Here is a 15526-nt window from a genome sequence, read left to right as displayed (position 1 = left end):
GGAAAGGCTGGAACATTAAGGAGAAATCACAAGATTAATGGAACAAGCAGAGCTAATGCAGGGAACTAAAGGAGGTTTTAAATAAAAGTCCAAGTAGTATTCACAGAGAAGTTTGAGAATGTACCGAATCTGTAAAACAAGAAAAAGAAGGTAGAAAAGATAAGAACAAAGAATACAGTTGAGCTCTTTGCAAAAAAACTTTTTAATGTAAACCTTTGTATATTGTTTTGGTTTTCTGAACCTCATGGAAGTATTACTTATTTGAAATAAATGAGTTTAATTTTTTAAAACTGATGAGCTCTTGAAAATAAACAAATATGATTAGCAAAGCAAAAAAAAAAAAAAAACTGGCACAGCATTCCATATCCAGATACCCCTCCCCCATAGACAGACTTTTAGACTTTGATTTTCTCTCTTAAAGAGCATTGCCAAGACTCACCCTGAAGTGCATCAAAGGAAGATGAGTAAGGAGGACTGGTGGATGGACACTGGCCAGGTGTGTAAAGTTTGAGCACCATGCCTGGAGGACTCGCAACGTAGCTGGTTAACTCTGCCGTGTGTCTGATGTCGGGAGATGCAGGGACCAGCCTTGGGCCTGCATCTGCTTGGCAGAACCCCGAGTGCCACCTTGGGCCAGGGCTCTCCAGGCATCTGAGAGCTACTGCGGGGCAGACATGCCCCAGCCCCTCCGCCAGCAGCGAGGAGGCAGCTCAGGACTCTCTCCATGTCTAAAGCCCCAAGATGGGGACATGGAGAGGCCTGGGCACTGTGCAGTGTAGGTCCATTGGTTTGGCTTCCTCCCAGACAAGTGAGAACCGAGGGAAGTGCAGCCTGGGGACCTTGAAACAGAAAAAGGGCCCATGGGAAGGTGGTCTCTGTGTAGGGCCCACCTGCCCGGGGCGGCACAGGGAAGGGGCAGGCGCTGGCTGACCAGGCAGAGGCAACCCCCGTCCTGTTCCAGCAGGCACCCTGGGCTCCTGGAGCCTGAGTGCTGAGCACTGTCATGCTGTCTGGGCACAGGACTTGCCAGGGCTTCCTCCTGAAGGCTCTCATCCCCCAATCTCAGGCCCCATGCAGTTCTGCTGGGCTCTGGTCCCAGGACTCAGGGCTGAATCCTCGTGTCCACTTCCACAGGACCACGCAGGGACCGTGTCCTTGTGCCGGGCATGGCTCACCCATGTTAGGGGCTCCCATCTTCTCCCAGTGGGTGTAGATGAGCCACCTGCCCCCTCTCTTGGCCCACCTCCTGCCCTGGGGCCTCCTCTGGGCCAGGGAAGAGGAGGCCCCTGCTCACTCATTGTGTGACTCTCTTAGCACCTCTTGGGCTATAGGAAGTGAGTAGCATTTGTGATAGCTTGGGCTGAACCTGTGAGGCGAGGGGGGCTTTCAGGCCAGCAGGGCTAGGAGAGAGGAGGTGGAAGGTGGTGCTGAGTTCTTGGAGCACCTGGTGTGGGTTTGCTTCACCTGTTGTGACACTGGCTTCAGGGAAGGGGCAGCTAAGCTGGGCACCCCAAGGTTGGAGACAGAAGGGCCGTCAGCAGAAGTGGGAATGCCCACAGGTGTGTGTGAGGTGCGGGAGACGTAGAAACAGAAGGTGGAACTGGCAGCTGGGGTTGTCCAGTGGCCACTGGTGGCACTCTTGCCACTGGCTGTGAATGAATGAGTTATGATGAACTGCACCAACTGGCTGTGGAACCCAAAGTCTGAGCTGGACTTTGGAACTGAGCTCTTCTTCCAGGATCCGAATGCCTTCCTGTCCCCACAGTGGCTGGGGTGCCTGAGGATGATTAGATAGAGCAAGGAGGGCCAGCTCTGGGGATCCAATCAAGAGGAGACAGGAGGTTCAGAGAAGACTTTGGAACAGACCATCAGCCCTGCGGAGGCACACAGGCTGACGACACTCCAGGATGCGCCAATGGAGATGCCAGTGAACAGCAGAATAATGACGAGGTCAAAATCAGAGGCGCCGTTGAAAGGCTGGGCTCCAGTGACTTGGCCACACTCGTGACCAGCTCAAGGGTGCCCAGTGGGGCTAATCAAGCCTCAGGAAAGGTGGGTGCCCTGTGGGTTGTGAGTTCACCCAGTGACTGGCTTGCACAGTGAAGACCCTGAGAGAGACCTTGACTCCAGCATCATGTGTCTCCAGCGGGAATGTGCACTGTCAGGGGAACCCCAGCCCAGAGGAGGCCCCAGGGGAAGACGCTGGTCTGTGGGCGTCCGGGGGCAGGAGAGTCCCGGAGGAATAAGGGCCCCACCCTCTTCGGGTTCATCTCTGTGTTTATCAGACTAGATGCTAGGAGGGCTTGGATGGGCTTTGGGAGGGTGGATGTGGCTGAGGGTGGACCGGACAGTTTGGTGACATGGAAGAGGCTGGAAATGAAACAGAGGCTGCCACAGAGAATCTGCCAAGAGAGAGGAAGGTGGGAGAGAAAGAGCGGGGAGGGAAGGAAGATGTGAGGTAGACAGGGCCTGCTGGACTGGGGCCAGGAGGGAGTGGTGGCTGGCTAGTGACAGGCAGCTAGCACATCCCCTGTGTCTCCACACAGCAGGGGGAGAAGCCGGGAAGGAGAGACCTGCCTCTGCAGGTTTCCAGAAGCCCCTCTACTTGCCCCTTTTCCAAGGCTAGGCAGGGGAGTGTCTGCAGAGGTCGTTTCCTCCTGGAATGCAGGCCCTGATGCATTGAGGGGCCCTCTTGTGAATGAAGCCAAAAGTGGCCCTGAGTGTCTGATGGCAGAGGCAGAGGGGGAGCCTGGTGCATGGTGCCCTTGCAGACACTTATTGGGCTCTAGGGTCCCTTGAATCCTTGCTGCTGAAACTGTTTACCACAGATTGGGACTTGAACCCATGTGCTGGGACTCGAACTCAGGCTAAACCCAGTTTGGGACTTGAACCCACGTGGCTGGGACTCAAACCCAGTCAAAACCTTGCTTGGGACTCAAACCCAGCCAAAACTCTGACTGGGACTTGAACACATGTGGCTGGGACTCAAACCCAGCCAAAACCTTGCATGGGACTCAAATCTAGCCAAAACCTCTCTTGGGACATGGACCCACATGGCTGGGACTCAGTTCAGTTCACTTCAGTCACTCAGTCATATCCGACTCTTTGCGACCCCATGAACTGCAGCATGCCAGGCCTCTGTCCATCACCAACTCCCGGAGTCCACCCAAACCCATGTCTATTGAGTCGGTGATGCCATCCAACCATCTCATCCTCTGTTGTCCCCTTTTCCTCCTGCTCTCAATCTTTCCCAGCATCAGGGTCTTTTCTAATGACTCAGTTCTTCCCATCAGGTGGCCAAAGGATTGGAGTTTCAGCTTCAACATCAGTCCTTCCAATGAACAGCCAGGACTGATGTTTAGGATTGAGCGGTTGGATCTCCTTGCAGCCCAAGGGACTCTCAAGAGTCTTCTACAACACCACAGTTCAAAAGTATCAATTCTTCGGAGCTCAGCTTTCTTTATAGTCCAACTCTCACATCCATACACGACCACTGGAAAAACCATAGCTCCACCAGAAAAACTGAGACTCAAACACAGCCACAACCCACAGTTCCTGGTTTCAGGGCCTGATGAAGCTCAGGTTCTTGATGTCTCCTCACAGAAAGAATTCAGAGAGAGACTAAGTGATAGGTAAGAAGTGGATTTATTCCGATTCAGAGAGAAGCACATTCCACTAACAGAGTGCGGGCCATTGCAAAGGGCAAGTGTGGCCAGGAAATGTGGTGTGGTTAGTTTTTATAGGCTGGGTAATTTCATATGCTAATAAGTGGGAAGATTATTCCAACTATTTTGGGGAAGGGGTGGAGATTTCCAGGATTCCAGCCACTGCCCACTCCTCGGTGGAGCGCCTTGGAATTGTCATGGCACCTCTGGGTGTGTCATTTCACTTGCTGACTGAGGATCAAGTTCTAGTCTTGTCTGCCATCTTGGTCCCATTTGATTCTAATTGGTTTATGTTGTGTCCTTGGGCTATTTTGGGGGGCTCCAAAATCACTGCAGATGGTGACTGCAGCCATGAAATTAAAAGACGCTTACTCCTTGGAATAAAATTTATGACCAACCTAGATAGCGTATTGAAAAACAGAGACATTACTTTGCCAACAAAGGTCTGTCTAGTCAAGGCTATGGTTTTTCCAGTAGTCATGTATGGATGTGAGAGTGTGAAGAAAGCTGAGTGCCGAAGAATTGATGCTTTTGCACTGTGGTGTTGGAGAAGACTCTTGAGTGTCCCTTGGACTGCAAGGAGATCCAACCAGTCCATTCTGAAGGAGATCAGCCCTGGGATTTCTTTGGAAGGAATAATGCTAAAGCTGAAACTCCAGTACTTTGGCCACCTCATGCGAAGAGTTGACTCATTGGAAAAGACTCTGATGCTGGGAGGGACTGGGGGCAGGAGGAGAAGGGGACGACAGAGGATGAGATGGCTGGATGGCATCACTGACTTGATGGATGTGAGTCTGAGTGAACTCCGGGAGTTAGTGATGCACAGGGAGGTCTGGCGTGCTGCAATTCATGGGGTCACAAAGAGTCGGACACGACTGAGCGACTGAACTGAACTGACTAGGCTATGTCATTCTTTCAAAAGTTGTGCCCTGCCCCTTTCGTTCCTGTTACACTACCACCCAGGTGGGGAAAGCAAGGTACAGAGAGAGCAAGGGCCAGCCTGAGGTTGTAGTGGCAGTGGCTCTACCGCACTCCCGACTTTCCCCTCTGCTTGTCTTCAGAACCAGATCCATTCGCTGCAACCCACCTGCCCAGTGCCAGATGGACCCTGTGGTCTATTTGTGAAGAACCCAGGGTTCAGGGACAGGGGAGCCTGGTGGGCTGCCGTCTATGGGGTCGCACAGAGTCGGACACGACTGAAGCGACTTAGCAGCAGCAGCAGCAGGGCATCGCCAAAAGTTTCTCCTTCCGGTGGCCATGTTTGCCAGCATGCATTGGTCCAGCTTCACCGACTGTCTTTTCTTCTGAACGTGCACTTGACCCTGGCTAAGGTATCTGGCCAGAATTTTCTGCCCCCACTCCTACCCCTGCTGGCGGGCAGTGGTGGCCAGCTGCCCAGACCGGGTTTAAAATATCTGTCTGAAGTTTTGGTAAATGGCTCATTTAGAGACTTGACTTTCAGAAAATTGGTCAATTAAGGTCACTTTGTTAATTGGCTTTTAGAGAATTGATTTCCCATATCCTGATCCAGACTCTTTCCCAGGATGCCCTGAGGTGCCCTAGTGGGTCTGTGGGGAGGCCAGAGAAAAGTGATGTCTGTAGAGCATCCCATCAGTGGTCCCAACAGGCGTCCACAGAGACCCCATGGGCTTCCTGGCCATGTTCAGGGACAGCTCGTTCCCTGGTCCAGGGATGCGGAGTCACAGGCACATCCATCACCTGGTGGGGAGGCTTGTCTGGAGGGTGGCCGGTCCCAGCTAGCTCACCACTCAAGCCTGGGGTTCCCGGCTCTCTTCCAGGGCCCCTGAGGCTGGCGGAATGTGCTCCCACCCCCAGCTTCTCTCTTCTGACCTCTTTGTTGTTGTTCAATTGCTAAGTTGTGTCCGACACTTTGCCACCCCATGGACTGCAGCATGCCAGGCTTCCCTGTCCTTCACTATATCCCGGAGCTTACTCAAACTCATGTCCATCAAGCTAGTGATCCCATCCAACCATCTCATCCTCTCTTTCTCCTCTTGCCTTCAATCTTTCTCAGTTTCAAGGTCTTTCCCAATGAGTCAGCTCTTCACCTCAGGGGCCAAAGTATTGAAGCTCCAGCTTCAGTATCAGTCCTTCCAATGAACATTCAGGGTGATTTCCTTTAGGATTGACTGGTTTGATCTCCACTGATCTCCAGTAGCATATTGGGCACCTAATGACCTGGGGAGTTCCTCTTTTGGTATCCTATCATTTTGCCTTTTCATGCTGTTCATGGGGTTCTCAAGGCAAGAATACTGAAGTGGCTTGCCATTCCCTTCTCCAGTGGACCACATTCTGTCAGGGCTCTCCACCATGACCCACCTGTCTTGGGTTGCCCCGCAGGCATGGCTTGGTTTCATTGAGTTAGACAAGGCTGTGGTCCTAGTGTGATTAGATTGACTAGTTTTCTGTGAGTATGGTTTCAGTGTGTCTGCCCTCTGATGCCCTCTTGCAACACCTACCATCTTACTTGTGTTTCTCTTACCTTGGGCGTGGGGTATCTCTTAACGGCTGCTCCAGCAAAGCACAGCCGTTGCTCCTTACCTTGGACGAGGGGTATCTCCTTACCGCCGCCGTTCCTGACCTTCAACGTGGGATAGCTCCTCTAGGCCCTCCTGCGCCTGCGCAGCCACCGCTCCTGGGTTGCTCCTCCCGGCTGCCGCCCCCGGCCTCGGGCTCGGGGTGGCTCCTCAGGGTCACAGCCCCTGTCCTCGGGCGAGAGGTGGCTTCTCCCGGCTGCCCCTGACCTCGGTCGCGGGGTAGCTCCTCTCAGCCGCCACTGACCTCGGATGCAGGGTAGCTCCTCTCGGCTGTTCCTGCGCTGTAGCAGCCTGGCACTCTAGGCCGCTGCCCCTGACCTCGGACGTAGGGTAGCTCCTCTCGGCCGCGCTCAGTGCACCGGCCGGCCCTCGCAGCCGCCTGCGGCAGAAAGTGAAGAGGAGCTAAAAAGCCTCTTGATGAAAGTGAAAGAGGAGAGTGAAAAAGTTGGCTTAAAGCTCAACATTCAGAAAACGAAGATCATGGCATCCGGTCCCATCACTTCATGAGAAATAGATAGGGAAACAGTGGAAACAGTGTCAGACTTTATTTTTTTGGGCTCCAAAATCACTGCAGATGGTGACCGCAGCCATGAAATTAAAAGACGCTTACTCCTTGGAAGAAAAGTTATGACCAACCTAGATAGCATATTCAAAAGCAGGGACATTACTTTGCCGACTAAGGTCTGTCTAGTCAAGCTATGGTTTTTCCTGTGGTCATGTATGGATGTGAGAGTTGGACTGTGAAGGAGGCTGAGCGCCGAAGAATTGATGCTTTTGAACTGTGGTGTTGGAGGACTCTTGAGTGTCCCTTGGACTGCAGGGAGATCCAAGCAGTCCATTCTGAAGGAGATCAGCCCTGGGATTTCTTTGGAGGGAATGATGCTGAAGCTGAAACTCCAGTACTTTGGCCACCTCATGGGAAGAGTTGACTCATTGGAAAAGACTCTGATGCTGGGAGGGATTGGGGGCAGGAGGAGAAGGGGGCGACCGAGGATGACATGGCTGGATGGCATCACGGACTCAATGGACATGAGTCTGAGTGAACTCCGGGAGTTGGTGATGGACAGGGAGGCCTGGCGTGCTGCGATTCATGGGGTCGCAAAGAGTCGGACACGACTGAACTGAGCGACTGAACTGAACTGAACTGGTTTGATCTCCTTGCTGTCCAAGGGACTCTCAAGAGTCTTCTCCAGTGCTACAATTTGAAAGCATCAATTCTTTAGCGCTTAGCCTTCTTTATGGTCTAACTGAGAGGGCTAATTCTTAGGTAGGTTAATAAGGAGTCCAGGGCCCTCAAGGAGGAGAAAAGAACAAACATTTTTTCTAGACTGCTTTGTCTTAGTCACAGAAGACATTATTTTCTTTAAGCCCACAGCTAATGATACACAACAAAACTCATCTTGCTCAAGGATATGCTTTTCCTTAAGCTCTGTGCTAATGATTATATAACAACAATGTATCTTGCTCGAGGATATGTTTCTCCTTCTTAACAAGAACCTTCTGACTAATCGTGTTATTTTAAGCTGTATGTTGTGGGGGTGGGTCTGGTAAAAGTATATAAGGCCTTGCTAAGACTAGCGGGGGGCACTCTCTGTCCCCCTTCCATTGTCAATGTCTGAAGGTTTCTCTGTCCATTTTCACTGTAATAAAACTTATGCCATACAAGAGCCCTGAGTGATCAAACCTGGATCCCTGATCCCGAAGCTAAATCTTTGGAGATCATGAGTCTGACATCATTCACTGTAAGCCATCATAACTCTCACAACCACACATGACTACTGGGAAAACCATGCCTTTGACTCTGCAGACCTTTGTCGGCAAAGTAATGTCTCTGCCCTCCCTGGCTCCTGCTTTTAAGCAGATACAATAACCCTCCCTTTTGGTCAGATGCTGAGTCTCTTCTGGGATGCTGGCTTGTGAGTCCTTCCTCTGACGTCTGCTGGGGATTCACTGGGTCAAGGCGGGAGGTCTGCCTAGGACTGAGCTGCTGCTTGAAATCCCCGAGACACACTAGAGGCCCCTCCTCCGTCAGGACAGTCCTGCTGCCCAATGCCCAAATTGGAGGGGTTTGCTTCTCCCAGAAATAAAAAGGCAAGGAAGCAGGCTCCAGTGAGGCAAGTGTCTGCGAGCTCACACTTGTTGCTCCACACGGGGTCGCTGGCCTGGCCTGGCTGGTGAGCTCAGCCCCGCCCCGCCCCAGACAGGAGCCTCTCTGAGCCCTCACCTGGATGCCGCAGTGCCCTCCCCGAGCCCCAAGGCCTTCGTCCTCTCTCCAGCTGCCTCGTCCCCTGCCCCTCCTTCACTCACTCACCTGTGGAAGCTCCACCTGGGATGGTGGCCCCGACCAAGCTCTGTCACCTCCCCGTGCCCACTGCTCTGACTCAGGGAGCTGCTGGCTCTCCTCTGTCCTTCCCCGACAGTGGAGTCTCAGGGGAGTCAGTGGGCCGCATTCAGGCCTACTCCCCACTGACCACTGTGTGGCCCTGGACAGGCTGTGGACTCCCTGAGCCAGGCTGCTCAAGGGGGCAGCTGCTGTTCCCCCGGGCATTCCTGGGAGAGGCGGTGGCAGTGGAGCCAGGGCGGTGGAGGGGGCTCTGGTTTTGTCCTTTCTAAGGCGGGGTTGGGGTCAATTACCCGCATCTCCAGAGTTCAGCTTCCTGCCTGCATCACAAGACCATTGTGGGCAATGACAGGCGATGCTTGAGATCCTGCCAGCCTGGTACCCGAGGGACTCCAGAGCCGCTGGCCCTGGCGCCATGCTCCCTGCCAGCCCCACCCCAGCCCCATCACTCATTCCTGTCACCCCCATACCCCCGTCTTTGAGCTGCCCCTCCTCTATGAAGACCCCAGGAGCCGAGAGGGGGCTTGTGGCCAGAGGCTTCTGGGGAGCACAGACAGCATTTGCTCCTGTTGGCCCTTTTAGAAACAGGGGAGGGAGGAGATGGGGTGGGGAGGGGGTGGAGGAGGAGAAATGGTCCTCGAGCTTGGACACTGCCTGGGTTTGGTCCAGCAACTGGATGACTGTGTCCCCCTAGCACATGTGTTTGTGTGTTTCCTATACAACCACATGACTCTGTCCCAGAGCTGTGCCTATGCCCATTGCTGCTGTCCCAAGGGCCGAGTGAGGTCCTTGGATGCTGGAGGGAAGGGTCTGATGTGGATGATGCCAGGACCCACAGTGCTGGGTTTGCAGGCTCCAGGTTAGAAAGTGGAACCCAGGGAGGCGGGCTGCAGAAATAGTAACAAAAGCAACAGGCCATGCTGTTCTGTGTGGACAAACCTGCCTGGCTCTCTGAGGGTGGGGACCCTTCCCTCCCCAATCAGACCCTCAGGGACACCCAGGGCCACTCCTGCACAGGGACTCATGATTCAGAGGGAGGCACAGTGGCCATGGTCTTGGAGTCACGGTGCTGCCTGCAGGGCCTCTCAGAATGTAGACGGATGTTAATATTCTCTTAGTCTCAACCCAGCACTGAGAAGCTATCAGATCTAATGCCTTAGGGCAAATGGAAGGATTCCATGTTTTGATGAATGAAGATAATGCAACTATGCATGTGCTGAAAACTTTTCATTTTAGGACACTTTCCCTATCATGGAGCTTTCCTGATGGCTCAGACAGTTAAGAATCTTCCTGGAATGCAGGAGACCTGGGTTCAATCCCTGGGTTGGAAAGATACCCTGGACAAGGGAATGGCTACCTACTCCAATATTCTTGCCCAGGAAATTCCATGGACAGAGGAGCCTGGAGGGATACAGTCCACGGGGCCGCAAAGAGTCAGACACGACTGAGCAACTAACACTTTCCCCATCATGGAAACATTAGGTTGAACTGTAGTATTTTTAAGCAGGAATATTTGGGGAGGGGATTTTTTCTGTTTTTGTTCAGGGGCCAGGAGGACAGGCCCCTGCAGCGAGGGGTGCCCAGTTTGGACTCTCCCCGCTCTGGTCCCCACAATGCTCTGTCCCTTCTGGCTGCCAGGAAGAGGCTGGATGCCTTTCTCTGGTTTCTTATCAGCTCACCATCCATTTCTTGGCAAAACTCTGTTAGCCTTTGCCCTGCTTCATTTTGAACTCCAAGGCCAAATTTGGCGGTTACACCAAGTATCTCTTGACTTCCTACTTTTGCATTCCAGTCCCCTATAATGAAAAGTACATCATTTTTGGGTATTAGTTCTAGAAAGTCTTGTAGGTCTTCAAGAGTTTTGCCAAGAGAACACACTGGTCATAGCAAACACCCTCTTCCAACAACACAAGAGAAGAGTCTACACATGGACACCACCAGATGGTCAATACTGAAATCAGGTTGATTATATTATTTGTAGCCGAAGATGGAGAAGCTCTTTACAGTCAGCAAAAACAAGACCAGGAGCTGACTGTGGCTTGGATCATGAACACCTTATTGCCAAATTCGGACTTAAATTAAAAAAGTAGGAAAAACCACTAGACCATTCTGGTATGATCTAAATCAAATCCCTTATGATTGTCTATTGTGACAAATAGATTCAATGGATTAGATTTGATAGACAGAGTGACCGAAAAACTAAGGACAGAGGTTCCTGACATTGTACAGGAGGCAATGACCAAGACCATCCCCAGGAAAAAGAAATGCAAAAAGGCAAATCAGTTGTCTAAGGAGGCCTTACAAATAGCTGAGAAAAGAAGAGAAACTACAGGCAAAGGAGAAAAGGGAAGATATACCCATCTGGATGCAGAGTTCCAAAGAACAGCAAGAAGAGATAAGAAAGCCTTCCTCAGGGATCAATGCAAAGAAATAGAGGAAAACAGTAGAATGGGAAAGACTAGAGATCTCTTCAAGAAAATTAGAGATACCAAGGGAACATTTCATGCAAAGATGAGCCCAATAAAGGACAGAAATGGTATGGACCTAATAGGGGCAGAAGATATTAAGAAGAGGCGGCAAGGATACACAGAAGAACTGTTCATGACCCAGATAACCACAATGGTGTGAACCCTCACCTAGAGCCAGACATCCTGGAATGTGAAGTCAAGTGGGCCTTAGGAAGCATCACTACGAACAAAGCTAGTGAAGGTGAAGGAATTCCAGTTGAGCTATTTTAAATCCTAAAAGATGATGCTGTGAAAGTGCTGCACTCAATAAGCCAGCAGATTTGGAAAACTCGTCAGTGGCCACAGGACTGGAAAAGGTCAGTTTTCATTCCAATCCCAAAGAAAGGCAATGCCAAAGAATGTTCAAACTACCGCACAATTGCACCTATCCCACACAAGAGCAAAGTAAGGCTCAAAATTCTCCAAGCCAGGCTTTAACAGCATGTGAACGAAGAACTTCCAGATGTTCAAGCTGAATTTAGAAAAAGGCAGAGGAACCAGAGGTCAAATTGTCAACATCTGTTGGATTATCGAAAAAGGAAGAGAGTTCCAGAAAAACATCTACTTCTGCTTTATTGACTATGTCAAAGCCTTTGACTGTGTGGATCACAACAAACTGTGGAAAATCCTTAAAATGATGGGGATACCAGACCACCTGACCTGCCTCTTGAGAAATCTGTATGCAGGTCAAGAAGAAACAGTTAGAACTGGACATGGAACAACATGGTTTTCCCATGGTTCCAAATAGGAAAAGGAGTACATCAAGGCTGTGTATTGTCATCCTGATTATTTAACTTCCATGCAGAGTACATCCTGTGTATGCTGGGCTGGAGGAAGCACAAGCTGGAATCAAGATTGCCACAAGAAATATCAGTAACCTCAGATATGCAGATGACACCATCCTTTGGCAGAAAGTGAAGAAGAACTAAAGAACCTCTTGATGAAAGTGAAAGAGGAGAGGGAAAAAGCTGGCTTAAAACTCAACATTCAGAAAACTGAGATCATGGTCTCTGATCCCATCACTTCATGGCAAATAGATACAGAAATAATAGAAACAATGACAGACTTTATTTTTTGGGTCTTCAAAATCCCTGCAGAATGTGACTGCAGACATGAAATTAAAAGACGTTTGCTCCTTGGGAAAAAAGCTATGACCATGCTAGATAGCTTATTAAAAAGCAGAGACATTACTTCGCCAACAAAGGTCTGTCTAGTCAAAGCTATGGTTTTTCCAATAGTCATGTATGGATGTGAAAGTTGGACTATAAAGAAAGCTGAGTGCCAAAGAATTGATACTTTTGAACTGTGGTGTTGGAGAAGACTCTTGAGAGTCCCTTGGACTGCAGGGAGATCCAACCAGTCAATCCTAAAGGAGATTAGTCCTGAATATTCATTGGAAGGACTGATGCTGAAGCTGAAACTCCAATCCTTTGGCCACCTGATGGGAAGAACTGCATCATTGGAAAAGACCCTGATGCTGGGAAAGACGGAAGGCAGGAGGAGAAGGGGACGACAGAGGATGAGATAGTTGGGTGGTATCACTGACTCGATGGACATGAGTTTGAATAAGCTCCAGGAGTTGGTAATGGACAGGGAAGACCCCATGGACTGGTGTGCAGCAGTCCATGGGGTCGCAAAGAGTCGGACATGAATGAGCGATTGAACTGAACGTCGTCCATTTGGGTGATGACCTTCTTGCCAGTATATCCCTGCAGAGTGAAGTCAGCTCCCCACATACTGACCAGAGGGTTGCAGAGTAGTCCTACTTGGGAATAGAAAGGAGCTTGGCCTCTGAGTGTTCAGACAGTGCAGAGCCCCAGTTTCTGGAATGGCCAGCAAGAAGCAAACCGGACACACCTCAGAAGGCAGCAGAGGGCATATGGGCCAGCGCAGCTTCACCAGGTTGGATACCAAGGCCAGGGCCTCCCACCCGCAGAGGCCCATACCGATCAGAAACCGGGACCCCACCGTCTCAGATGGGCTTAAGTTCTCTCGTCTCTGCAGGGTCCATGGGGGGCTCCCCTGCTGGGGCCTTCACCGCAGTCTCCCTTCTGACAGCTCCCATCCTAGCCTCTTGGGGCCCGGGAGATGCTGGGCCTGAGCGCCCCCAGATCCCTCAGTGAGCTCGGCTCTCGGAGCAGACCTGACCCCCGAGGATGGGGGTCCTGGGCTCCACTGCCTTGCCATCCTGTGTGGCTGGTGTCACTCTGCAGGGAGCCCCGAGGTGGAGGTGGGGATGTGAGGGTGTCTTTCTGTCGCCGCCTCTAGCTGCATGGTGCTCTGGCAATCTGCGCAGTGTGACCCGGCCTCCCTTGATCGCACCCTCTCTTCCTATGCCTCCCGTGTCAAGGTGGCCCCCTCCCAGGAACAGGGTGGCTCCCTTCCTTCCCTGCTTGTCTCCTGGCCTGCTGGTGTCACCTCCCATGTGAACTGTCCTGGAAACCTGTCTACACGTCTGCTTCTGGGGGACCTGCCCTAGCCAGCCCCCTGCTTTTGCCTTAACATCCCATCTGGCCTCATATTATCTCTCTTTTGGGGTCCCTGAAGCCTCATTGCCCAGGCAGAGGGTGGAGTGGGCCTGCCTTTGGCCAAGCACTGCTTGCTCTCTGCTTATAAGAGGAAGGAGGAAGGTGGAGGCCAAAGTAGGGGTGCATCGGGGTACGAGCAGGCTGGGTGCCCACTGTATGGACCCATCCAATGTTAGGGACTTGAGCCAGTATCCTTGAGAGTTGGTGTGGCCCCCAGACCGGGGACAGTAGAGCCCCATGGTTACATAAAGTGCTCCTTACATAACGGGCATGAAGAGACATGAAGAGCCCCAGGCAAGTCAGAACCACTGCCAGTGGGTGGGGCCTCGAGAGACAAATGCCAGGGAAGTGGTGAGTAAGGGCTGGAAAGCCCCCGCCCCACAGGAAGGGGAGTCTGGGCCGGTGGCCCTGCCAGAGAAAGTGGTGGACAGACAGACTGGCACGGAGGCCGCTGCCCACTCCCAGGCTGGGGGCCCACGCCATGCAGGTGGCATCCGGATTCCGAGCCTCCAGCCCCTGGCCTCCGTGACATCACTGTCACCCATGACAGGCCTGCATGTGTCCTGGGTCTTGCTGCAGGCCTGGCACCTGCCCTCATGACAGGGCCCCCAGGGAGACCCCTCTTGTCTGTGCCAGCCCCTTCCTTCTTGCCTGGATTTAGAGTCCACTCTAGTCACCCAGGATAATCCTACCCTGGGGTCTTAGCTCAGTCACACCTGCACAGACCTTACTTCCACGTAAGGTGATGTGCTCCGGTTCCAAGTGGCAGGACACAGGCGTGTTTGGGGGACCCCCTTCCACCCACTCCAGTTGACATCGGAAGGTCCCCTGACTCCTGACTCTGCTGGGAACACAGGGAGGGGTCCGGGGGACACAGTCCAGGGCAGAGCTGGCAGCCCAGGGCCCATCTCTGTGAGCGTCTCTGCTGCCCTCTGGACCCCAAACACAACGACGACCCCTCTCTGAGCTGAGTCACTCAGCTCACCTGGGTCACTTATCTCAGGAGAGCCCCAGGTGGTTCCCTCCCTGGGATGCAGAGCTTCACCCAGACCCCCGACTGGTCCCCCCGCTGCTCTGTACTAGCCTGGGAGGGATCGGAGGGCAGCGTGCCCAGACCTGTTCTCAGGCTTGGAGGCACTGAGGGTGGAGTGGAGGGGACAAGAAGAGGGAGAAGGAGATGAAGAGGGGACCAAGGGGCCCCCAGAACCCTAAGGCCTTATTCCAGGGTGTCCCCATCCCCAGCATTAGCTCCCCAGCACCACCAGGCCCCTTTCAGGCAGCACACTGCCCACCACACCCAGGCCTCTGACACAAAAGCCTTCCTGCCCGTCTCTTCCATCACGGGCTCCCTGGGGCCTGCAGGCTGTGTCTGATAGGGGGTGGGGCTGTGAGGAGGCTGTTCTGCTCTCAGTTCCTCTGCTGGGAGGGGGGCCCGCCCTGGCCTTTGCCCTCCCACCTTAACCTGAGCTGTGGTCCCGGGCCCTCCCCTCTGTGGCTGTCCCTGGAGGGCAGATACATAAAAATAGCTCAGTCTTACTAAGCCACAGGCCTCTTTTTTGGGATGCCGGGCCTGTCTTTCGGCTTCATGGGACAAGCCCCAGACGACACAGAGAGGGGTGGCTCGTCCACATGGGCCCAGCTGTCCCTGCCGGTCGGCCTCACCCACCCTCAGCTGCCACCTGTCCTGTGGGGCCGTGTCCCTTCCTGCCCTCCCAAGGGACCCTGTGGGCATGGAGAGCCTGCCCTGCTGGTCTCACGCTGTCCCTTTTTAGAGCAGGGAGGGGCCCCTAGGAGGTCACCCAGCTGCCGCTCTGCCTGCGGCCCCAGCGCAGCACCTGGGGGTGGGGGGAGCCCAGGCCTGGTCTCGGGCACACAGTCCAGCCGATGGGCAGGGACGCCGTCCACAGCCACAGACAGGAGCCTGCAG

Source organism: Capricornis sumatraensis, chromosome 1, assembly GCF_032405125.1.
Source record: "Capricornis sumatraensis isolate serow.1 chromosome 1, serow.2, whole genome shotgun sequence".
In the NCBI taxonomy this organism is placed as follows: Eukaryota; Metazoa; Chordata; class Mammalia; order Artiodactyla; family Bovidae; genus Capricornis; species Capricornis sumatraensis.
This window is presented reverse-complemented; position numbering follows the sequence as displayed.